The 26,745-nt window shown below is 40.3% G+C and overlaps 1 non-coding gene across 1 annotated transcript; it reads right to left on the bottom strand.

Annotated features, from left to right (window-relative positions):
* Positions 1-21,458: 21,458 nt before the first annotated feature.
* Positions 21,459-21,530, bottom strand: TRNAS-GGA (transfer RNA serine (anticodon GGA)). The gene has a single exon. It is a non-coding gene; the product is annotated as a tRNA-Ser (tRNA).
* Positions 21,531-26,745: the final 5,215 nt, after the last annotated feature.

The following is a 26,745-nucleotide window of genomic DNA, read 5'->3' as shown; positions in this document are numbered from 1 at the left end:
CTGAGGGACATCAGCCCTGGGATTTCTTTGGAAGGAATGATGCTAAAGCTGAAACTCCAGTACTTTGGCCACTTCATGCGAAGAGTTGACTCATTGGAAAAGACTCTGATGCTGGGAGGGATTGAGGGCAGGAGGAGAAGGGGACGACAGAAGATCAAACGGCTGGATGGCATCACTGACTCGATGGACGTGAGTCTGAGTGAACTCGGGAGTTGGTGATGGACAGGGAGGCCTGGCGTGCTGCGATTCATGGGGTCACAAAGAGTCGGACATGACTGAGTGACTGAACTGAACTGAACTGAACCAAAATGAGATCATGGATATATAGGTGATTTGTTGATTTTACTTATTAATTTTTAAAAATTATGAAATTAGAAAATACAGAGAATAATCTAACAGATATCCATGCACCAACCACTAGATTTTAAAGCTAGTAACATTTGCCTTATTTTCCTCTGTTTTTTGGGAACAAAATATTAGCAATGCAGTTGCTGGCTCCTTATCCCATTCTTTACCTTCTTTTGCATATTTAATCACTATCTTGAAACTGATAGGTATGGATTTATTTATTTGTGAGTAGACATTTCCACTTGCTTCAGTTAACTTTATTTATTTTACAGATTAAAAAATGTAAATATATGTTAATGTTGATTAGAATAATTTTGTTTACGTTTATGATCATGCTTCTTTTTCCCCTAAGAAACATTTTTTTTGGAGTAGAAGGGCATAATTTTCCTTAAAAATTTTTTTTTCTTTTATATTGGAGCATAGTTAATTAACAGGATTGTGTTAGGTTCAGATATATAGCAAAGTGATTCAGTTATATATGTATTTATTCTTTTTCAAATTTTTTTCCAATTTAGGTTATTACAGAATACTGAGCAGCATTCCCTGTGCTATCCAGTAGGTCCTCGCTGGTTATCTATTTCCCAGGTGGCACCAAAGATAAAGAATCTGCCTGCCAATGATAGTTCAGTTAGGAAAAGCTCCTGGAGGAGGGCACGGCAACCCACTCCAATGTCCTTGCTTGGAGAATCCCATGGACAGAGGAGCTTGGTTGGCTACAGTCAGCGGGGTCACAAAGACTCAGACAGTACTGAAACAACCGAGTGTGTACACGTGTGTATAAGTCAATCCCAAACTCCCTAACTATCCCTCCCTCCCACTGTTCCCCCCTATAACCACAGGACAGCTGGATTTATTTTGCTAGTATATTATGTAGGATTTTTATATCTATATTAATAGTGGGATTAGTCAGCAATTTTCTCCCCCCATATAGTTCTTAGCTAGTTTTAGTATTAAGGTTATGCTAGTTTCATAAAATGACTAGTAGACTTCTCTTTTTCTAAACTCTGAATCATTTGTATGAAATATGAACTATCTGTTATTTGAAGATTTGGTATAGACTGCTTGTAAAACTTTGGAGGCATTTTTTTTGTAGTTAGATCTTTACAGATCATTTAAAAATTTTATAGAGAGTTATGCTGGCTTTCTATCTTTTGATTAGTCAGTGTTGATAATTTATATTTTTCTAGAATTTTCATTTGAATTTACATTTGTTGGCGTACAGTTTAACATATTATATGCTTCAAAATATCTCTATTCTATCTATAGTTCTATCCCTTCTTCGTTCCTAATATTTACTGCTAATATCTTTTCTTTCTTACCTTGATCAGTCTTCTAGAGGTTTAAATTTCCTTTGTGTGTGTGTTTTCTCCCTCCATAGTCAGTTTTTGTTTTATTTATCAGTTCTAATATTAATTTGTTTTCTTGTCTATTAAGTTCTGCTTTTATGTTTGCTATTTTCTTCAGGTTTCCTCTGGTATTCTTTTTCACTTCTTGAGTTGCTGGGCTTACAACTGTTCTTTTTTCTTTCCTAACATATTCATTTTAAAGTATATACATTTGAAGAGAGTAGCATGGAAATATATACAGTAACATATATAAAAATAGATAGCCAGTGGGAATTCACTGTATGACTCAGGTAACTCAAACTGAGGCTCTGTGACAACCTAGAGGGGTGGGATGGGGTGGGAGGTGGGAGGGAGGTTCAAGAGGGCGGGAACATGTGTATACCTATGGCTGATCCATGTTGATGTATGGCAGAAGCCAGCACAAATATTGTAATTATCCTTCAATTAAAAATTTCAAAAAAAAGTATATACATCTCCTTTTAAAGGATACTTTGGCTACTTCTCACAGATTTTTATGTTACCTTTTCATTGTTATTCAGTTCGAAGTATTAAAAATTTCCAGCATGTTGTCTTCACTGATTATGAATGATTTAGAAGCATGTTGTAAAATTTCCAAATGCGTATTTTCACCTTTTGGCTGTGGCTTTCTAATTCACTGCCCTTCATCATCCTTTTAATGCTGTTATTATGTCTCTTTCAGATTGTTCTCTCTTCTATGGTCTAGTTGTAGGATTTCTGGCTGACCCAGTTTATCATGCTGCTGATTTTTCTCTCAGTGCAAATCATTTCCAAGTATTTGGTTGTGTTTTTCACTGTTAGCTTGTCTTCAGTGGGGTGCCTTGTGTGGACTTTCTGTGCGCGTGCTGTGGACATTTCTCTATAGGGCATTTTATTTTTGTTTCTATTGGGAGTCCCAGGGTTTTAATGGTCCAGAACTTGGTTTTGTGCTGTTGTTGTTAGTTTCCCAGTTGGCTGTTTATCACATAGGCCATGCAAATGTAACTCTCGTATCCACCAGTGTCACAGGTCTGAGATTTTTTTCTTCTTTTCAAAAGACCTTTCTCTTCTTCCTGGAACCCCTGCAGGTGACAAGCTGTCCCACTACTGGCCTAGACTGGGGAGAACCTGCCCTTCTGTAGTCTTGTTTTGTAGGAGACTCAGTTCTAAGTTCTGTGCTATTGGGAGATAAAAACAAAAAAATGCCTTATATTTCTGGGTGGACCTTGAAACTCCAGTCCCAACCAGGATACCTCCTGGGCCACTGAGACCCTCAGCTTCTTTGAGTAACTTCAAAACAGTTTTGGTTATATTTTAGAATTTCTAATTTTCTAAGAGTAGGAGGAGATACACGCTCAGATCAGGCACACTTATTTTAACCTATGTACAAGTTTAAAATATATGCTAGAGACACTTGTCTTATACCATAACTATTATTCTATAAATAAATTATTCTTATAAATAATTGTGTATGCATAGCTTTAATTAAAGCAGGGTACACATAATTATTTTAAATTAGGTTTAGTTAGAGAGAGAAAATCTAAATATGAATCACAGTTCTGTTCTAAGGTTGTCATCAGTTCAGTTCAGCTCAGTTCAGTTGCTCAGTCATGTCCGACTCTTTGCGACCCCATGAATCATAGCACGCAACCTTAGAAAAACGCACAAGTCCTGGTCGAAGGGAGAAAGCATAATTCCATTTACTGCTGATCTATAGGAACATTCACTTTTACATCATTGTTAATTTTCTGGACCAAGATCAATTGGACCCTGCTGGGCAGTGGAAAGCCAAGAACTCAAAGTGATGTGTGTAGTTTTGTGTGTCTGAAATGATGGGTTTTGGCATTTTGATAGATTGGCAAGCTTTGCGCTTGTCAGCTTTTTCACTGAATTCTAAACATAGAAATGGGCTTCTTTCCCTACACAGAGAATACTAAGAATTTATTTCCTAAGGAACATTGTTTTTTTTCCCATCCTAGGCCTGATTCTCTCTGACAGGATGAAGTTTTGTAGGCAAGAGAGATTTATTTTGGTTGGCCAGAATGCCTGTTTACGGCACTCCTGCAATACTACCTTATCCATTCAAGCTAATATGGACCTTCTCTCCTTTTTCCTTTAATTACTCTCAGACTTTCATTTTGCATTGTTACAGAAATTATTTTTATAGTAAAAATAAAAGCAGAGGAGCAATTAGTAAACTCAGATAATTTCACATTAGAACTGCTAATTGTTTTGTTGTGAAAATAATTTGACAGTTTAGGAAAAAAATCATTAACTTGATTATCTGAGCTGACACTGGAAGGTGCTACCTGAGTAGTACCTTCTATGAGAAGGAATCTACTAGTAAGCTTAAAAAGTCATACATGTTAGCCCATTTAAAAAATAGAGCCCCTTTAAATAATCAATAAAAGATATAAACAGGGTCCTAACTAATAAATGCCTAATTGTTTTCCCAGTTTTTGACATTTATGGATATTTGTCATTAAAAACAAAAGAGTAACCATTGGCCTTACCTTCTGTTAAAAGTTTTTTGTCTGATTGAACCAAAGGACTTCAGAGGAGATCTTGAAAGGGGAGAGATTAATCAACCATCACTGTGACCAAGAAGTGCTCGCTTTTCCTTAAATGGTCCACATGAGGCCAGCCCTAAAGCATCATCTGATAATTTAACAAATAAACTTTGGGGTATATGGGCAATGATTTCATCAAAAGAACAATTTAGCTCTTGGTCATATTGAATTTTCTTGATGCACTATACTTGTTTGAACTCTTTAGAATAACTACACCGAATTCTTGGTGCACAACTAGTCAGACATTTTTTTGACATGTTACTTGCTGGTTGATGTAGGTGATTTCTGAAATAACGCTTTCATTAGCATTGTAGAGAAGCTATTTTCTTGACAGTGGTCAAGAAGAGAATTGGACTGACTGGGTTCAAGTCACAGTTTGCCCTAACCAGAGGTTACCCTTGACAAAGTTGCTTCAGTGTCTCTTGTAAAATAAAGAGAATAGGAGTATCACCTTCGCTAGGTAGTTGAGAGGATTAGAATATACCTGGAAAGCATGTGTATCCCATGTGGTGAGCATTCAGTGTCAGCCACTGTAGTTAAATATGCATATATTCTACATGGAAACACTCAAAGTACCTGAAGCATAGCTCTAACCAATATACTAATGACTGAAATAGTATCTACTATCCTTTTGGAGATTACAATTTGTGTTTTCTCCTGAGAAACCAAGCCACCTGTCTAGGTTGATAATTCTATAGAAAAAAAAAAAAAGCCTGTCATTTCAGATATTTCAACCTCTTTGGGAGTGAACCCTAGAAAAGTAAATTCAAAGTTAACTCTGACTATGCTCTTTGCTGATTTCTCATCTTCTAATGCAAAATTTAATGAAAGAAATCTGATTTTCACACTGGAGCAAGAAAGAATTTAAATATCAATTATTCTGTATTCATGTTGCTGTCCCCCCCTGCCCTCCTTTCTTTTGCTGTTCAGAACTGAGGCTTTTCCAACTAGAACTATCCACCTTGGCTTTTGAAATGCTAGCTTTCCAGCTGTGAATGGAGTGTCAGTCAACTGCAGAAAGCCTGACCTTGTGAATTTCTGGTTTGCGTCAGACCATCATGGTTTATTGTTCTGAAGGCTCTTGAAGGAGGGTTCAAACCCATGGTGCCATGCAAGCACCAGGATGAGTTTCTTGCAAATGGCTGTTCACTTGACATGCCTGCATTTAGAAATCCCTTGGGTAAATCTTTAGATGCAGTTCATCGCCATCATGTATCAATTGAAGATAATCTAAATCCCTTGAAAGCACACATAAAAATGTAATTGCCCTTGAAAATAAACACAAATAATTTACTGGTTATTTTACCAGAACACATCCCACTTATTCAGACTATAGTCTGAACTTCACCTGGGCTGGTAAAACTCACATTTCTTTTTATTGGTTCACTGTGGTCCTGAATCAGAGGTTATTTCTAAATTTTGTTTTCTTTTTCTGAGTCAAAAACTAATAAGAGACAGAGTAAAGAATCTTTTACTCATTCCACTGTTGACTTCCCTGACAGCAGTTTCTATTAATCCCTTGGCTTATTTGCTATTGCTATTGCTTATTAGAGGCTGAACTGCCTCTTCAGTCAGTTCAGTTCAGTCGCTCAGTTGTGTCCGATTCTTTGCGACCCCATGAATCGCAGCACACCAGGCCTCTCTGTCCATCACCAACTCCCAGAGTTCACTCAGACTCATATCCATCGAGTCGGTGATGCCATCCAGCCATCTCATCCTCTGTCTTCCCCTTCTCCTCCTTCCCCCAATCCCTCCCAGCATCAGAGTCTTTTCCAATGAGTCAACCCTTTGCATGAGGTGGCCAAAGTACTGGAGTTTCAGCTTTAGCATCATTCCTTCCAAAGAACACCTAAGACTGATCTCCTTCAGGATGGACTGGTTGGATCTCCCTTCAGTCCAAGGGACTCTCAAGAGTCTTCTCCAACACCACAGTTCAAAAGCATCAACTCTTTGGCACTCATCTTTCTTCATTGTCCAACTCTTGCATCCATACATGACCACTGGAAAACCATAGCCTTGACTAGACGGACCTTTGTTGGCAAAGTAATGTCTCTGCTTTTCAATATGCTATCTAGGTTGGGGTCATAACTTTCCTTCCAAGGAGTAAGTGTCTTTTAATTTCATGGCTGCAATCACCATCTGCAGTGATTTGGGAGCCCCCCAAAATGAAGTCTGACACTGTTTCCACTGTTTCCCCATCTATTTCCCATGAAGTGATGGGACCAGATGCCATGATCTTCGTTTTCTGAATGTTGAGCTTTAAGCCAACTTTTTCACTCTCCACTTTCACTTTCATCAAGAGGCTTTTGAGTTCCTCTACACTTTCTGCCATAAGGGTGGTGTCATCTGCATATCTGAGGTTATTGATATTTCTCCTAGCAATCTTGATTCCAGCTTGTGCTTCCTCCAGCCCAGTGTTTCTCATGATGTACTCTGCAGCTAAGTTAAATAAGCAGGGTGACAATATACAGCCTTGACGTACTCCTTTTCCTATTTGGAACCAGTCTGTTGTTCCATGTCCAGTTCTAACTGTTGCTTCCTGACCTGCATATAGGTTTCTCAAGGGGCAGGTCAGGTGGTCTGGTATTCACATCTCTTTCAGAATTTTCCACAGTTTCTTGTGATCCACACAGTCAAAGGCCTTGGCATAGTCAATAAAGCAGAAATAGATGCTAGGGACTAGATCTGATAGAATGCCTGATGAACTATGGACTGAAGTTCATGACATTGTCCAGGAGACAGGGATCAAGACCATCCCCATGGAAAAGAAATGCAAAAAAGCAAAATGGCTGTCTGGGGAGGCCTTACAAATAGCTGTGAAAAGAAGAGAGGCGAAAAGCAAAGGAGAAAAGGAAAGATATAAGCATCTGAATACAGAGTTCCAAAAAATAGCAAGAAGAGATAACAAAGCCTTCCTCAGCGATCATTGCAGAGTAATAGAGGAAAACAACAGAATGGGAAAGACTAGAGATCTCTTCAAGAAAATTAGAGATACCAAGGGAACATTTCATGCAAAGACGGGCGCGATAAAGGACAGAAATGGTATGGACCTAACAGAAGCAGAAGATATTAAGATGAAGTGGCAAGAATACACAGAAGAACTGTACAAAAAAAGATCTTCATGACCAAGATAATCACGATGGTATGATCACTCACCTAGAGCCAGACATGCTGGAATGTGAAGTCAAGTGGGCCTTAGAAAGCATCACTACAAACAAAGCTAGTAGAGGTGATGGAAATCCAGTTGAGCTATTTCAAATCCTGAAAGATGATGCTGTGAAAGTGATGCACTCAATATGCCAGCAAATTTGGAAAACTCAGCAGTGGCCACAGGACTGGAAAAGGTCAGTTTTCATTCCAATCCCAAAGAAAGGCAATGCCAAAGAATGCTCAAACTACCGAACAATTGCACTCATCTCACACGCTAGTAAAGTAATGCTCAAAATTCTCCAAGCCAGGCTTCAGCAATACGTGAACCATAAACTCCCAAATGTTCAAGCTGGTTTTAGAAATGGCAGAAGAACCAGAGATTAAATTGCCAGCATCCGCTGGATCATGGCAAAAGCAAGAGAGCTCCAGAAAAACATCTATTTCTGCCTTGTTGACTATGCCAAAGCCTTTGACTGTGTGGATCACAATAAAGTGTGAAACTCCTCTTAGATCTTGGTAATCAAGACTCTCTGCCTCTGAATTTTTGATTGACACCTCTCCGCCCCTCCTAGGAGTGTTTGCTTTCTGCGGCAGCCAGGTGTCTAAGGACCAACCCTAGCGTCCATTGTCCTTATCTATGCTCTCATATTTTGTCTGTTGCTCTCCTTCCTTTCCTCTCACTCTGCATTCTCATCTCTAGCTCCTTTCCGACCTCTTGCTCTAAAAATTCTCCTAGACTTAATGGGATCACGACCCCTCCCCCTAACTCCCCAAGGAGTTTGTCACGTCCTGTCCCACTGATCTAGACATTCTTGAATTTAGAAATCAATCTGTGGGCATGTGAAGAATATTCTCATATGTTGCTTTGGATTTCTAACACTCCCAGTGTGATCGGTGATGCCCCTCACCCCTGCTCTGGGCAATCCCAGGTGGACTATAAAAACAAAGATAGGCTTTTATCCTCAGGTATCTCATGTCCACTATCCATGTCTGTACGTCTGTTGTGTTCATTGCCTCATCTGTGTCTGGTGTATCTTTGTTTTCAAATGACAGCTACAGGGCATATTTAGCATTTTATTTTTGACAGCAATGTCCAAAGTAAGTTTTCAGATGTATTCTTTCAAATAAAGTAATAAAAATAATATAGTGTCTAGACTTATTATTTGCCTTCTCATTATCTAAAAATCTGGAGGAAAAGTTGGGGAAAAAAAGGAAGGGAAAATAGAAAGGCAGTAAAAAGTTGTTTTGAGAAAATTGAGGATGGGCTTCAGGGTATGCGGAAGATGCCAAAAGGGATAAAAGGTTTTCCAACCAGATGATATGTCTGTCTTCATTTGTTCATTTCTTTTTCACAGTGTCTTTTGTCTCATTGAACTGAATCATCATGACAAAAAGAATGCTGGTGGGTATTTTGTTTAGGAAGGCATCTTACTAAGTTTTTTGATTTATATTTACCAATACCTCAATTCAGTTTTTCTGGGTCTTAACCTGTAAGGTCAGTATTCTGAAAAGGGTTAATGAATTAATTTCACTGTAGTATGCCTGCTTAGCCTGGTAATGCATAGTAATTTCCAAATATTGCAATTATTCATAGCTATTCAAGAATAGAGATTATTCCAAGCATGCTTAACAAATCCATTATCCATGAAAAATTGTATGTATTTAGATGATTCCCAGGGTAAATGCAGTCCCCATTCCATATGTTTGAAGATGTTTTCTAGAGTGCTTCAAGACCCAAGTGAGGTTTGCTCACCACAGGAAGAAGTTTCTTTGTACCCAAAATAACCCTCTTTTCTTTACTATCCTTGGGATTAGGAACAAAGGGAAAGAGAAAACTAGACCATATTTACTTGTCAGGCTGGGCACAGTCCCATGAGGCACCTTGTATTAAACTTCAGGAAAAACATTTTATGTGATGCTCCTTGTAGGAAGTTGGAACAAAGTTATTGAGCAAGCCAAGGGTTTCTGCTGATGTCTGTGGCTGTTTTAACCTTTGAAAGTCAAGAAAAGTTCTAGGATGGCAAACCTTGGGACCATTTCTCTGATTCCTTTATTAATTAATTCAATAAAAATGTACAGAATGCCTAGGATGTGGAGGTACTGTGGTTGGTGCTAGAGGCAGTGAAAGTGAAAGTAGCTTAGTTGTGTCCAGCTCTTTGTGACCCCATGGACTATATAGTCCTTGGAATTCTCCATCCAGAATAGCCTTTCCCTTCTCCAGGAGATCTCCCCAACCCAGGGATCCTGCATTGCAGTTGGATTCTTTACCAGCTCAGCCACAAGGGAAGCCTGCTAGAAGCAGAGTGATAAGAAAAACAGTCTAACCTCACAGGACTTACAGTGTGGGGAGACATATAGTAGTAAACAGTTATATGGTTTAGTTGCCCACACCCGGCAACACACACATATTAACCACTGGCTGTGGGAGGTGCTAAGAAGGAAAGGTTCAGAGTGCTCTAAAAGTGTCCATGTAAGATGAGGTTGAAGAAATCTTCCTTGGGGAACTGAGGTTTAAGCTGAGACATGAAGGAGGTGGCATTACATGGTGGAGATGGGTAGGGGGACAAGAAGTGTGATAGTTACATTTATGTGTCAGTGTGACTAGGCTATGGTGCCCAGGTATTGGTGAAACCACTCTAGACGATACCATGAAGGTTATTTTTAGAAGTGGTTAACTTTTAAATTGGGGCTTCCCTAGTGGCGCAGTGGTAAAGAATCTGCTTGCCAACGCAGGAGATACAGGAGATGCGGGTTCAGTCCCTGGATTGGGATGATCCCCTGGAGAAGGGAATGGCAACCCACTCCAGTGTTCTTGCTTAGGAAACCCCATGGACAGAGGAGCTGGGTGGGCTACAGTCTTTGGGGTCACAAAGAGTCAGACACAACTGAGAGACTAAACAATAATAACACTTTTAAGTTAGTAGACTTTGATTCAAGCAGATTACCTTCCATAACATGGGTGGGTCTTATCTAATCAGTTGAAAGCTTTAACAATAAAGACTGAGGTCTCCCAAAGAGGAAAGGATGAAAAGTCTGCCTTCAGACTGCAACATAGACATTCTGCCTGAGTTTCCAGCCTTTGGACCAAGACTGCAATACCAACTCTTGCAGGAGTTTCCAGCCTGCTGGCTGCTCTTGAATTTTTGGGCTTCCCTGTCTCCATAATCAAGTAAGTTAACTCCTTCAAATAAATCTGTCTAGACACATTTAAAGGCAGGTAGGTAGACGGATAGGCAGATAAATAGACAGAGATATGTCTCTTATTGACTCTGTTCTCTGGAGAGCACTGATAAACACAGGAAGTGAAGACTCTAGTAGAGAGAACCACATGGGCAAAAGGCTCTGAGATGGGAGCGAGCTGGTGTTTGAGGGAATAAAAAAATGAGCAGTGTTGCTGAAGGACAGAGAGTTAGAAGGGGAAGAGTAGCTGGGTCAGACTTCCATGTTGTGGAGCCCTTTTTGAAGAGCTGGGCCTTGCTATAAAGCTGCAAGTATTAATTTCTTGAACTTGTGTAAGAGACTATTCTTTTAAATTCACTCAGTCTTCAAGTTTTTAATTATTAAGCATATACCCATTATGCATTCTTATGCTTTTCTCACCACATGTAAGATTTCCCTGAATTATGTACGTAGACTAGAATGCTCCTTCTTCTCTCTCCCCATTTTTCCCTTTTCCTTTCTATTCAGGGTGTTGCCTCCATGGACATTTTCTGCTTTAACCGTCAGATTACCCGTGCACCTGTGGATTTCTGCTCTCTGAGTGTTTAGGTCCAGCTCCACATATTGGTCCCTCAGCATATCCACTCTCAATTAGCCTTGTTCCCCTCATTGATCACAGTGACAGTTCTGGAACCTTCCTTTCTTTTGAGAAATTATTCCTGTCTTTCTAAAAGTCTTGGGGGTCCTCAAAAAATGTGCCCTGCTGTCCCCAAGCTGAAGTGCAGGGTGTGAGCTTTTGAACCTTAGGCATGATAGGAAGTGGCTGGAGTTCAGTCTTTCTTGTGGGATCTCCCTGAACAGAGCTGTCTTCACTGTCTAGGTCTTCAGCTCTGCTCTGGTTTCTATTCTTTCTGCAACTTGGTTTCCCCTGATGTTCTGCGCTACCCCATGCTTGTGTGCATGCTAAATTGCTTCTGTCATGAATGACTGCAACCGCATGGACTACAGCCTGCCAGGCTCCTCTGTCCATGGGGTTTTCCAGGCAAGAATACTGGAGTGGGTTGCCATGCCCTCCTCCAGGGGATCTTCCTGACCAGGGATCAAACCTGTGTCTCTTGCATCTCTTGCATGGGCAGGAGGGTTCTTTACCACTAGGCCCACTTGGAAGCCCATGCTATCCCATGCCATGCTGCAGTGCTGTGCTGTCACTTCAGTCATGTCTGACTCTTTGTGACCCTATGGACTGTAGCCTTCCACGCTCCTCTGTCCATTGAATTCTCCAGGCAAGAATACTGGAGTGGGTTGCCATGCTTTCCTCCAGGGAATCTTCCCAACCCAGGGATTGAACCCAGGTATCCTGTGACTCCTGCATTGTAACTGGATTCTTTACTACTGAGCCATCCCGACCCTAGTAAATCCCTTCCTTAAGTTAACCGGAAACTGTTTCTGTGGCTTGCAGCCTGAGGAGACTACTTCTCTGACATGGAAGGAGAAGAGTGAAGAGTTTCATGTGTCTGGAGAGAAAGGACATGTGGGAGTAAACGGACTCGAGGCAGTTTGGGGCCAGATTTTAAATGGTGACAGGAAGAGATCTTGAAGAAGTTAGACGTAAAGCTGTCTTCTGAGAAGATATGGATGGAATGTGTTTGGTTATTGAGAAAGTGGACTAGTTGGGCCCATCCATGAGTTTGTTACTAAAGAGTTCCAGAAACTGTCCCAGAATTCCAAGGGAGTAGCAATCTCCAGGAAATGGTGTGAACTCTATGCAAAATGAAGAAACCTAATCCTCTGCTTTGTGCCAGCCAAAAATGGCTGGTCAGCCTGGATTGTGGAAAATAGAAGCCCAATAACGCAGAGCCATGGTGGAGAGGTCCCTGTGTGTGCCGTATGTTTCAATACTTGCAGTGATGTGGTCATAGCCTGAACCATCACCCCCTTAAGGTCCCAAATGGCCAAACAACTAACTTTCCTGAGGAAACTCCAGGGCTGTAAAGAGCATTATTATAAAAAGGCTCTTCATGTAGCTGTGCTTCTAGTAGAGGAATATGCACCTCAGGCCAAAGTGAGGATTAAGGCTTGTCTAGAAGTTACATTTTAATGGAAATTAATATGCTGACAATTTTAGTTCTTACATGAATCTTGCAAGATTTTAGTGTGGATCCATTGCTGAGATACCAGTTATTTCTGAGCTTATGGATCTGAGGATAAGGTTGTAGACCGTGATAAATTCATTCATTCAAATGATATTGTGAAGCCAGAACTTCTTTGCACTCCCATAAAGCCATAGATATATATATATTCCCCTCCCCCTTTTAGGAAGGGATTGGCATGATCAGATCAGAATGAATCCTGGTTTCAGGGAAGAGAGACTGTGGTAAAAGGGAAACCAGGTAGGAGGTCACTGTGAGGGCCCGGAGGAAACCAAAGGAATCTGAACTAAGACAATAGCAATGGGAGAGGGGAGATGCTGACTGCTGGACTGAATTGATAATCTGTTGGATGTAAGGGCTGAGGAATTGGCTAGAATCAGGGAAAGCTAAGGAATGTCTTACTTGTCATTTTTCTTTCATTAAATAACCTTATCTGAATTCCTGCAAACAGTGCTGCAAATAGTTAAATTATGACAGTATGAGAAACAGAATCTGAGCTAAATTAGTTTTATGTCAGCTCATCACATTAGACCACAAATTCCCTGAGAGGCTTAGCAACATATTGGATAAAGTGAAATTAATCCTTGAGCGCCATAAGCTGACATATGCATATGCTATGAATCCATAAACTATACTGTAAGCATTAAAAAAGGAAGCTAAAAAATGCAAGGGAGCACATCTGTACTCAGGCCTGCAAAGCAAGCCTAGTTCACAATGTCATTTTCTTTTGTTGGTGTTGAACCAGGAGAAGGTTTGGCCGTTTTCACATTGTTTATCTTCACAATCCAATGTGTTGTTGATTGCACCTCCACATAAACTTGATGAAGCTTCGCAGTCAGGTCACTGTTTTGTGTGATTCACTAATCTAAATTTAGAAAAGATTGCGATGCTAACAGTATGTGACAAAAACCAGAGAATTTCAAGTTCTGGTTGGCTGCTCTGGGTTACATCCCCCTCCAGGTGAAGTTGGAACTGCCAGCTACATTTATGAAAATGACCAGCCTGTTGGGAGAAGAATGATCAGGAGGTATTGCCGATAAGTTGCTGAGATTGAAGACTCGCCTCCACTTTTGGCTTTGTAGTTAAAAGATTTCTTTTGTTTTAAAGAGCAAGACCCGTATGTGAATTCTGTGGCTTTTCACTGTGGTTATGTGATGAATTTAGGGTCATTACCACAACCAGTCCTGATGCAGGAGCGTAGTCCGCTTTTGGCTTTCGTCTGTGTGAGACAGCTGCTGATTTGCCAATAAGTCATAGAATCCAGTAGTTCACATGTGTCTCTGGAGCCCTGGCCATAGACCTTTTGAAAATTGGATCTCACTGATGCCAGAAAGAACCAGAAACCTGTCTCATCTGAGTCCTTTGGGCTTATCAATACCTCATTTTCAGGAGTATAAAGAATGCTTTGTGTGCTGAGCTGATACGCTCTGCTGGAAGAAACGTGCCAACAAACTTAAAGAGAAAAGAAAATAGAAAGGTCGTGTAGACACTGTCAAAATGAACTGCCATGTTTTTATTCACTCTATGGGGCTACATCTTTATGCTGAACAGATCCAGGGACATCAAAACGCTGGTTTTGCTTCTATAAAGTAAATGCCTCTTGTGTCTTTTATATTCTTTTCTGATTAGCAATCCTGTGTATTAACAGGCTTCAAGTGCCAATATGCTGAACTTTATAGGAAATAGCACAAGCCTGTTCTTTCCAAAATAGATAAAAACTGTATCTATTTTTCTACTTATACGCATAGTAGTTAGAACCCATAGAGTAGGGGATGGGGTATACTTATTTCTTGGGTTTTAAACCTCAGCTCAGGGGTCTCAGCTTCTTTGCATTCAATGTTGGCTTTTTCGAAAGATGGAGATCTTGATGGCAGATCTCCAAACATTAAACTAGGCAGCAGAAACATCCATGTAACTGCTCCTACTGTAAAACCATTTCTTGTAGCATCTCTAAAGCCACCCCACAGTTCTTGGTACAGTCTCTGTCACCTTTCAGCATGGTGTTGCTGTTTCAGTAGATTTACTGTCCTGTCCGTATTCTTGTATATACTCATGAGGAGATTACAGCACATTCCCAATAAACACACTATCTTTCTATGAATACTCTGCTTCTTAACACTTGTTCTAAACTTAACACTTGTTCTAAACTCCCAGCTCTGTACCCCACTCTGCAAACCCATGAATCTTAACATTCCATCTGGCACACATAACTGAAATGGTGAGTTTTACTCTGTTGTAACAAACATAAATTTTACACAGAGAAGAAAACTTGGCAGCATTTTTATGTGCCTTTTGAGCATACCTTGGCACACTGCCTTCGCACAATATTGGCACCTTGGATAATCTCAAGAAAAATCACATAAATTTTGTGCCTTGACGTCTCCTTTGGCAAAATCTGAGTAAATTTGGTTTCCATAGAATTATCAGTGAAATAGCTGTGAGCTCTTTAATGGTGATTGGCTGTGTAACCATTACTGCAAGCTGGATTCTCCAGGATACCGACTCTGAGAAGGAGATCAACACATATGAGCAGTACTAAGGAGTATTCTTGGGGTCAAGAAGTGTGGAAAGAATGGAACAGAAAGGACAAGACAGAGGGAGGGGTTGGCTGGGGTTCCGTCTATTACGGGCTCAGACAAGCCCATGGGAAGCTATGAGGCTAGTGTGGGTCTTTAGACTTGTGCCAAATTGGAGTGAGGGAGCAGACTCTTTATCTAGGTGGACCAGTCGCTGAATACAGCCTGCCTTATGAAGAGGCAGTGACTTTAGGTGACATGGCTCTTTTCTGTTGAGGCAATTCCCATCTGGCTCAGAAGGCTATCACCTGACCCTCTTCTCAGCATTGGGGAACCAATCCTTCACTCTTGAAGTGGGGATCTGGGTGGCACAGCATGGTACGCATGACAAAAGCCAAGCTAGGAGCAGCTTATGTGGACAACTTTGTTTTCCTTTATGGTGGCCGGTGGTTTCCAATGGAAACAGAGTTATGGCGTGAATGGGTACAGTGAGAATTCCTTTGCTTCACCTCCATCACTATCACACAAAGTTCCACTACACCCTGATGCTGTTGATCTAGCAAGGAAACCGCTGCAGCATTCTTTCTCAGACTGAGTTTATCTCCTTGCCTTCAACCAGCCTTGTCATCTTTTGTGCACTCAGTACTATGTAATCTGGCTGTATTTCCCCTCTGATGCTCAAAGTGGAGTAATTGTAACACTATGTCTCTCAGGTCTTGGTTGTTTATGTAAAAATGATCAGCTGTTTAAAAGAGCATTGTATTTAGTTGATATATCACCTAAGTCTTATTTTTATTATCACTTTTAATTTATTTTTTAATTGAAGGGTAATTGCTTTACAGAATTTTTTTTTTTTTGTCAAAGCTCAACATGAATCAGTCATAGGTATACATATATCTCGTCTAAGTCTTATTAAGTAGGATGGTACTCCTAGTCTCTCCCTTTTTATGACATTAACATGGACATTTTGTTGTTGTTTTTTAATTTATTTATTTTAGTTGGAGGCTAATTAAAATATTGTAGTGGGTTTTGCCATACATTAATATGAATCAGCCATGAGTTTACATTTATTCCCCATCCTGCACCCCCCTCCCACATCCCTCCCCATCCATCCCTCTGGGTCATCCCAGTGCACCAGCCCTGAGCACACTGTCTCATGTATTGAACCTGGACTGGCGATCTGTTTCACATATGATAATACACATCAGTTCAGTTCAGTTCAGTCGCTCAGTCGTGTCCGACTCTTTGCGGCCCCATGAATCGCAGCACGCCAGGCCTCCCTGTCCATCACCAACTCCTGGAGTTCACTCAGACTCACGTCCATCGAGTCCGTGATGCCATCCAGCCATCTCATCCTGGGTCGTCCCCTTCTCCTCCTGCCCCCAATCCCTTCCAGCATCAAAGTCTTTTCCAATGAGTCAACTGTTCGCATGAGGTGGCCAAAGTGCTGGAGTTTCAGCTTTAGCATCATTCCCTCCAAAGAAATCCCAGGGCTGATCTCCCTCAGAATGGACTGGTTGGATCTCCTTGCAGTCCAAGGGGCCCTCAAGAGTCTTCTCCAACACCACAGTTCAAAAGCATCAATTCTGTGGCGCTCAGCCTTCTTCACAGTCCAACTCTCACATCCATACATGACTACTGGAAAACTATAGCCTTGACTAGGTGGACCTTAGTTGGCAAAGTAATGTCTCTGCTTTTGAATATGCTATCTAAGTTGGTCTTAACTTTTCTTCCAAGGAGTAAGCGTCTTTTAATTTCACGGCTGCAGTCACCATCTGCAGTGATTTTGGAGCCCCCCAAAATGAAGTCTGACACTGTTTTCACTGTTTCCCCATCTATTTCCCATGAAGTGATGGGACCAGATGCCATGATCTTTGTTTTCTGAATGTTGAGCTTTAAGCCAATTTTTTCACTCTCCTCTTTCACTTTCATCAAGAAGCTTTTGATAATACACATGTTTCAGTGCTATTCTCTCAGATCATCCCACCCTCGCCCTCTCCCACAGAATCCAAAAGACTGTTCTATACATCCTGTCTCTTTTGCTGTCTTGCATATAGGGTTATCATTACCGTCTTTCTAAATTCCATATATATGTGTTAGTATACTGTATTGGTGTTTTTCTTTCTGGCTTACTTCACCCTGTATAATAGGCTCCAGTTTCATCCACCTCATTAGAAATGATTCAAATGTATTCTTTTTAATGGCTGAGTTATACTCCATTGTGTATATGTACCACAGCTTTCTTATCCACTTGTCTGCTGATGGACATCTAGGTTGCTTCCACGTCCTGGCTATTATAAACAGTGCTGCGATGAACATTGGGGTACATGTATCTCTTTCAATTCTGGTTTCCTCGATGTGTATGCCCAGCAGTGGGATTGCTGGGTCATATGGCAGTTCTATTTCCAGTTTTTAAGGAATCTCCACACTGTTCTCCATAGTGGCTGTACTAGTTTGCATTCCCACCAACAGTGTAAGACGGTTCCCTTTTCTCCACACCCTCTCCAGCATTTATTGCTTGTAGACTTCTGGATTGCAGCCATTCTGACTGGCGTGAGATGGTACCTCACTGTGGTTTTGATTTGCATTTCTCTGATAGAGTGATGTTGAGAATCTTTTCAAGTGTTTGTTAACCATCTGTATGTCTTCTTTGGAGAAATGTCTGTTTAGTTCTTTGGCCCATTTTTTGATTGGGTCATTTATTTTTTTGGAATTGAGCTGCAGGAGTTGCTTGTATATTTTTGAGATTAATTCTTTGTCAGTTGTTTCATTTGCTATTATTTTCTCCCATTCTGAAGGCTGTCTTTTCACCTTGCTTATAGTTTCCTTCGTTGTGCAAAAGCTTCTAAGTTTAATTGGGTCCCATTTGTTTATTTTTGCTTTTATTTCCATTACTCGGGAGGTGGGTCATAGAGGATCCTGCTGTGATTTATGTCGGAGAGTGTTTCGCCTATGTTTTCCTTAACATAAACATTTTGAAGAGAACTTATTATCTTGTGCTAGGCTGTTACCTTGTGTAGGCTGTCCCTTATTCTGGATAAGCCTGATTATTTCCTCATGATATAATTTAACTTTTTCCTCTTCAGGATAGAAAATTAAATAGGCCTAAAAATTTGAAAAAATTTTGGCTAAACATTTTGGTAAGAATATTTGATTATATCCATTTTTGGAAAAGTTGTAAAATGCATTTTGGAGTTTCAAAGTATATGAGATAAAAATTGACAGAAGAAAGGGGAAACATGTTTCTAAACTCATAGCCAGAGATTAAAGACTCATCTCTCAGCAATTAATAGGAAAACAAGGCAAAAAAATCAGCAAAGATATAAGGAATCTAAACAAGGCTATCAATCATTTTGACTAGCTGATATTTATAAGACATTATACCTGAGGACTGGAAAAGGTCAGTTTTAATTCTGGTCCTGAAGAAAGACAATACCAAAGAATGTTCAAACTACCACACAGTTGCACTCATCTCACATGCTAGCAAAGTAATGCTCAAAATTCTACAAGCCAGGTTTCAACAATATGTGAACCATGAACTTCCAGAGGTTCAAGCTGGATTTAGAAAAGGCAGAGGAACCAGAGATCAAATTGCCAACATCCGTTGGATCATCAAAAAAGCAAGAGTGTTCCAGAAAAACATCTACTTCTATTTTATTGACTATGCCTTTGATTGTGTGGATCACAAGAAACTATGGGAAATTTTTCAAGAGATGGGAATACCAGACCACCTGACCTGCCTCCTGAGAAATAAGTATGCAGGTCAAGAAGCAACAGTTAGAACTGGACATGGAACAACAGACTGGTTCCAAATCAGGAAAGGAGTATGTCAAGGCTGTTTATTGTCACCCTGCTTATTTAACTTATATGCAGTGTACATCATGTGAAATGCCAGGCTAGATGAAGTACAAGCTGAAGTCACGATTGCTGGGAGAAATATCAGTAACCTCAGATATGCACATGACACCACTCTTATGGCAGAAAGTGAAGAACTAAAAAGCCTTTTGATGAAAGTGAAAGAGGAGAGTGAAAAAGTTGGCTCAAAACTCAACATTCTGAAAACTAAGACCAAGGCATCCGGTCCCATCACTTCATGGCAAATAGATGGGGAAATAATGGAAACAGTGACAGACTTTATTTTCTTGGGCTCGAAAATCACTGTAGATGATGACTGCAGTCAAGAAATTAAAAGACGCTTGCTTCTTGGAAGAAAAGCTATGACCAACCTAGACAGCATACTAAAAAGCAGAGACATTACTTTGCCAACAAAAGTCCATCTAGTCAAAGCTATGGCTTTTCCAGTAGTCATGTGTGGATGTGAGAGTTGGACTGTGAAGAAAGCTGAGCACCGAAGAACTGATGCTTTTGAACTGTGGTGTTGGAGAAGACTCTTGAGAGTCCCTTGGACTGCAAGGAGATCCAACCAGTCCATCCTAAAGGAAAGGACTAATGCTGAAGCTGAAACTCCAATACTTTGGCCACCTGATGCGAAGAACTGACTCGAAAAGACCCTGATGCTGGGAAAGACTGAAGGCAAGAGAAGGGGAGATGGTTGGATGGCATCACCGATACAGTGGACATGAGTTTGAGTAAGCTCTGGGAGTTGGTGATGGACAGGGAAGCCTGGCATGCTGCAGTTCATGGGGTCACAAAGAGTCGGACATGACTGAGCAACTGAACTGAACTGATATCCCAGTATTGAAGAAAAAACATTCAAGAGTACCTGGTATGCTCATCATATAGACTGACCATATGTTCAGCCATAAAACAAACCTCAATAATTCAAAAAAAGACTGAAGTTATGCAGACTGTGCTTTTTGATCATAATGTCATTAAATTATAATAACAATAATAAGATATCTAGGAGGTACCCAACATTTTAAAAATTAAGCAAACTACTTCTAGATAATTTGTGAATGAAATAAATCACAAAATTAGAAAATATTTTAAACCAAAAGCAAACAAATCACAACCTATCAAAATTTGGAGAAAGCAGCTACAGCAATATTATAAGGAAATTCATAGTTTGAAATCGTTATATTAGAATAGAAAGGTCAAAATCAGTAATTGAGAATACGTTTTAAAAGATATCAAAAAAGAAGAATGAAGTCAGTCCAGAGTAAGTAGAAGGAGAGAATTTTAAAAGATAATAGTAGAAATGAAAAAAGGGAAAGGACAACAATTGGAACTTTTACACACTGTTGATGGGAGTGTAACATGATGTATTCACTCTGGAGAAAAGGTCTGGAAATTTTTTATAAAACTAAATATATACCTACTGTAGCACCCAGCAATTCCTCTTCTAGGTATTTATACAAGAGACATGAAAACATGTTCACAAAAAGTATTTGTACAAGAATTTTCATAGAAATTTTATCTATAATAGCCAAAGCCTAGAAACAACCCAGGTGGACAGCCATAAAAGATATGAGCTGTTGACTCAAGCAACAACATGAATGATTCACAAAAGCATCATTTTGCGTGGAAGAAGATAATACCAAAGAGGACAAACTGTATAATTCTATTTATATGAAGTTCTAGAATGGTCAAAAAAGAATCTACGGTGAAACCCATCAGAACAGAGCTTGCCTCTGAGAGGGGAGGGGAGCAACTGGGTAGGATCAGGAAAGAAATTCCTGGTAATGTTCTATTTCTTGACACAGACATGCGTTACATAGATGTATGTATTTGTTGAAACTCAGCGAATATAATTTAATATTTGTGCATTTCATTGTATGTAAATTTCCCATCAAAAGAAAAATTATAAACAAGCATTGAACTCTACTTAATAATTTGCATACAGAATATTTAAGGGTAAACTGCTGATGCATTTTACTTTGAAATATGTCCAAAAGTAAGATGGGTTGATGGCTAAAGAATGTGTATGGATAAATGTAATGATGTAGTAAAACAAGCATAGTAAAAACTTAATGGCACCATCTGGGTGGTGGGTGTATGAGTGTGCTATAAAATTCTTTCAGCTTTGCTCTTTGACAAATGGTGAAATAAAATGTTGGAATAGAGACATTTTGGGGACAATCGGGCAAATTCAATAAGGAGTGGATATTAGGTGATATTAGAAAGTAAGTGAAGTCACTCAGTTGTGTACCACTCTTTGCAACCCACCTGGACCTGGTGGATTAGCCCACCAGGCTCCTCCCTCCATGGTATTCTCCAAGCAAGAGTACTGGAGTGGGTTGCCATATCCTCCTCCAGGGGATCTTCCCGACCCAGGGATTGAACCTGGGTCTCCTGCATTCCAGGCAGACGCTTTAACCTCTGAGCCACCAGGGAAGCCCTAAGGTGATATTAGGGAATTATTTTTGCCAGTTTTCTTCAGTGTTTTAGTAATATCATGGTTATGTATGAGAGCTTAGTCTCAAGAGAAGTAAGCTAACATATTTGGTAATGGAGAGTCATAATGTCCACAACTCATGTGGAAATTTCAACAGAAATTTAAATAATAGGACAAATAAAGCAGAATGTTAATGACTGTTGAATCTAGACCACGCTTACTTGGAGGTTTATTGTCCTTTACTTGGATATTTATTGTCCTTTCCTTTCACTATAAAATACTGAAAACGTAACCAGTAGAAGTAATGATATGATATGTCAAAAAGGCAGAGAATAGGAACAATGGAATCTCTACTCTTGAGAGACTTACAGTTTACAGTTTTTCTTCAAAAAGAGCTGTGCATGCGTGCCAAGTCACTTTAGTCGTGTCAGACTCTGTGTGATCCTATGGACTTTAATTTGCCAGGCTCCTCTGTCCATGGGATTCTCCAGGCAAGAATACTGGAGTGGGTTGCCATGCCCTCCTCCAGGGGATCTTCCTGACCCAGGGATCGAACCCACATCTCTTACATCTACCTGTACTGGCAGGTGAGTTCTTTACTGCTAGCGCCACCTGGAAAGGCCACAGCAATTATAGGAATCTATTGCTGGACCTGATTCAGAAGGCCAAGTCATCAGCACAGTCTTCTCGCCTTCTGTCTGATGTTGCTTCTCTGGACTGTTTTTATTTCAGAGTTTGAATGTGAACATCACTTTGACTTTTTGTCCTGAGTCTGGACTACATCGTTTGTGAATTTGCTGCCCTATCTTTTCACCGTAGAATAAGATCTGAGTTTTTAGATTCAATCTAGGCACTGAAGCTTAATGCCTGAATGTTGCTTCACTAAAGACTCATTAGACATTTTACAACAAATTGACTGCCAAAAAGAAACGTAGGTGGAAGAGTCCGTAAAACACAGCAAAGTGTCTGTAATCATTCAGGCTTCGCTTCTGATGTGGGACAGCACCCTAAGAAATGGCACAGAAACAGACTGTGCACATAACTCTGGGCCTCGGGAAGAGACTAGGGGAACAGATGTTCTCACAAAGACCAAGTAATTATGGTCACAGGGCTGTGAATGTGTTGGGAAGCAACATTTGGTTATCTTCTTGGTCTCATTTTATGTTTGTGTCTGTGTCTGGGCACACTTAGGGCTGTGTGAGTTTGTTCCAGGAGCTGGAAGGCCTTCTTTGGGAATATTATGCTTTGCTTCATTTCGTTGAAAATTCCTCAGCTAACATACTTTCCTATTATGGAATCTAGCTCTCAAAAGATTTTTCTGGCTGAAAAAAGATAAATTTCTTGATAAAAATGTAAATACAATGACTCTCAAGCTGCTTTCATTTTAACTTTGTATGATTTCCGGTGAAAACTTGGTTGCTGTTTACATTGGATGCTCTAGATCTGTGAGCCCCAAATCTGCCTGTTCTCAAGGCTTTCACGGAGGGCTCTTTTAAAATGTAGATTCTCGACTTCACCCCAAATTCCACAGAATTAGGATCTTGGGCAATGCACCCTTGAATTTTTTTAAACTTCCATGTTACTCAGATGGTAAGCAAGTTTACAGACCTGTGGAACAATGCTTCTCAAACTTTAGTGTGCATGGAAATCACCAGGACATCTTGTTAAAAGGCAGATTCAAATTCAGTAGGTATGAGGGGCTATTGTTGGTCTGCAGATCCAGGGAGTAGTGAGGAAGTAGATCATGTCCCAATTATTTTCCCTAAAATCAGGATCACATCTTCCTTTGCAGAGAGTCTATTTGGCCAGCATTCAGCATGCCACAGATTTTCATCTCCTTTCTTGATATCTCTTTGCTTTGAAATATTGCTTGAATATTTGATGATTGATAGTTGATAATTCAGATTAGGGTAATCATTCACTTCAGCGTGCCCAGCAGAGTTCTAGTTTATGCTTTTCATCCTGCCGCATTCACTCTTAGAAATCTCTCCATTTGGAAGATAAATTATAAAGTCGCCCTTTCTAAGCCCACAGACATTGAGAAGTGATATGATATAATGTACACAACAGAGGCTGCGTGAACAAAATCTTGTGTGGATCGGACTCCTGGCTTCATTATTCCATACTTCATCTACAACCTTAAACAAGTCAAGCCTCAGTTATGTCACATGTAAAACAGAAGTGGTTTATTCTAGGATTTATAGAAATGATAAAGAAAGCTTCTAGTACAGTGACTGGGATGTAAAAGTAAGCAATCATTTATTTAGGCCCCTGTTTCTTTACAGTCAATGAAGTGAACATCTAGTCTACTTTGGAATGAAGAAAATAGAGTGCTGTTAGCGGGTTAGGATCAGAAGCAGCTATAGCATTAAAATGAGACATCTGCTACACTTGTTCAGTTGCTAAGTCATGTCTGACTCTTTGTGACTCCATGGACTGCAGCCCGCTAGGATTCCCTGTCCTTCACTATCTCCTGGAGTTTGCTCAAGCTTATGTCCATTGAGTTGGTGATGCCAATCAGCCATTTCATCCTCTTGTCACCCCTTTTCTTGCCTTCAATCTTTCCCAGGATCAGGGTCTTTACCAGTGAGTCAGCTCTATACATCAGGTGGCCAAATTATTGGAATTTTTGCTTCAGCATCAGTTCTTCCCATGAATATTCAGCATTAAATTCCTTTAGGACTGGCCAGTTTGATCTCCTTGCTGTCCAAGGAACTCTCAAGAGTCTTCTCCAGCTGCACCTGTATTTCTGTGCAAACCTGATGAGCCTCCTATAGAATCTATCTCTGAACCTAATAGTCCCATGAGATTTCTATGTTGTGTGTATTTAGCCCTATGCTGGTTGACTCAATCCTGAACTAGGAGAACAAAGGTAGTAACATTTATGAAACACCAACTATGTACCAGATGAAGGGAATTCCAGATTGGAACAGATCACTAACATTGCTGTAGGACAGATATCAGTTCAGTTCAGTTGCTCCGTTGTGTCCAACTCTTTGCAACCCCATGAACTGCATCATGCCAGGCTTCCCTGTCCATCACCAATTATCAGAGCTTGCTCAAACTCATGTCCATTGAGTCAGTGATGCCATCCAACCATCTTATCCTCTGTCATCCCCTTCTCCTCCTGCCTTGTCTTTTCCAGCATCAAGGCCTTTTCCAATGAGTCCATTCTTGGCATCAGGTGGCCAAAGTACTGGAGCTTCATCTTTAGCATCAGTCCTTCCAGTGAATATTTGGGATTGATTCCCTTTAGGATTGACTGGTTTGATCTCCTTGCAGTCCAAGGGACTCTCAAGAGTCTTCTCCAACACCACAGTTCAAAGGCATCAATTCTTTGGCTCTCAGTCTTCTTTGTGTTCATCTATACATGACTACTGGAAAAACCATAGCTTTGATAAGATGGACCTTTTTTGCCAAGTGATGTCTCTGTTTTTTAATATACTACCTAGGTTGGTCATAGCTTTTCTTCCAAGGAGAAGCATCTTTTAATTTCATGGCTGCCATCACCATCTGCAGTGATTTTGGAGCCCAGGTAAAGTCTGTTATTGTTTCCTTTGTTTCTCCATCTATTTGCCATGAAGTGACGGGACCGGATGCCATGATCTTTGTTTTTTGAATGTTGAGTTTGAAGCCAACTTTTTCACTCTCCTCTTTCACTTTCATCAAGAGGCTTTTGAGTTCCTCTTCACTTTCTGCCAGAAGGGTGGTGTCATCTGCATATCTGAGGTTATTGATATTTCTCCCAGCAATCTTGATTCAAGCTTGTGTTTCATCCAGCCTGGCATTTCGTGTAGAAAACTTTAATCCATCTATAAACAGAAAGAGTTAACAAATTTCCTGGGAAAACAGCTACATCCAATATTTTAGACCAGAAACTTTATACAAGGACTTTGAGGCAACTGCAAAAACAAGAAGAGGAGGTGGGCGGAAAGAGAGAAAATGTGGAGCCTTGGTTATACTCTTAGGGCAATAAAATCCCCATGAAAACACACCCATCAATGAAGTAAATTTGAAAAAGATATGATTGATGATTGGCTCCTAGAATTTCCATCAATTACATAGCTATTCAGGTTCACCTGGGTGATTTCATTACCTTGCTGTAACATGATAGAATATTGTGAAGAATTAAAAAATTTGGGATTCCTATTTGAGTGTTATGGCAGGGTTTTCATTTATTAGAAACCTATTTGCTGACAAAGGTCTATCTAGTCAGAGCTATGATTTTTCCAGTAGTCATGTATGGACGTGAGAGTTGGAACATAGAGAAAGCTGAGCACCAAAGAATTGATGCTTTTGAACTGTGGTATTGGAGAAGATGCTTGAGAGTCCCTTGGACTGCAAGGAGATCCAACCAGTCCATCCTGTCGGAATCAGTCCTGAATATTCATTGGAAGGACTGATGCTGAAGCTGAAGCTCCAATACTTTGGCCACCTGATGCGAAGAATTGACCTTAGAAAAGACCCTGATGCTGGGAATGACTGAAGGCAGGAGGAGAAGGGGACAACAGAGGATGAGACAGTTGGATACATCACCGACTGGACAGACGTGAGTTTGAGCAAGCTCTGGTAGTTGGTGATGGACAGGGAAGCCTGGCATGCTGCAGTTCATGGGGTCGCAAAGAGTCGGACACAACTGAGAGACTGAACTGAACTGATCTGAGCCAGGCATGTGCTATATTTGTGACAGCCTACTGAATATCCAGAATAATTTCATGAGGTAAAAATTATTATCTCCATTTCATAGGAATGAGGAAATCAAGACACAAGAAATGTAATCTCATGCAGGGTCTCATAGCAAGTGAGAGAGAGAACTGAGTTTGGGTAAGTCTAGCTCTGAGATCCTTATTCTTAATCACCAGATAAGGTTTCTGTGTGCGGTTGTTTGTTTGTTTTTTAATCTTTCCCTGCAGCTTGTGCAATCTTTTTCCACCAACCAGGAATCTAAGCCAGGGACTGGCAGTGAAAGTGCTGAGTCCTAACTATTGGAACACCAGGGAATTCTGTTTCTGTACATTAATTAATGCTTCCCTTAAATGACATTTTATTACACTGCAATCTAACATGATCAAATTTGGGGATTGGGCTCCAGAGCAGGGGCTATGTGAGTGCATCTAAATATGAAGCAAATAAAGCAATCCACTGAATTGACTTGACACTGGGCAATTAGACACATGCATGCATTTGTTTCACATCTTTATTGGGATAAAATGG

This window comes from Ovis aries, chromosome 3 (genome assembly GCF_016772045.2).
Source record: "Ovis aries strain OAR_USU_Benz2616 breed Rambouillet chromosome 3, ARS-UI_Ramb_v3.0, whole genome shotgun sequence".
In the NCBI taxonomy this organism is placed as follows: Eukaryota; Metazoa; Chordata; class Mammalia; order Artiodactyla; family Bovidae; genus Ovis; species Ovis aries.
Note: the sequence above shows the minus strand (reverse complement) of the source record. Positions and strands in the feature narration are given on the sequence as shown.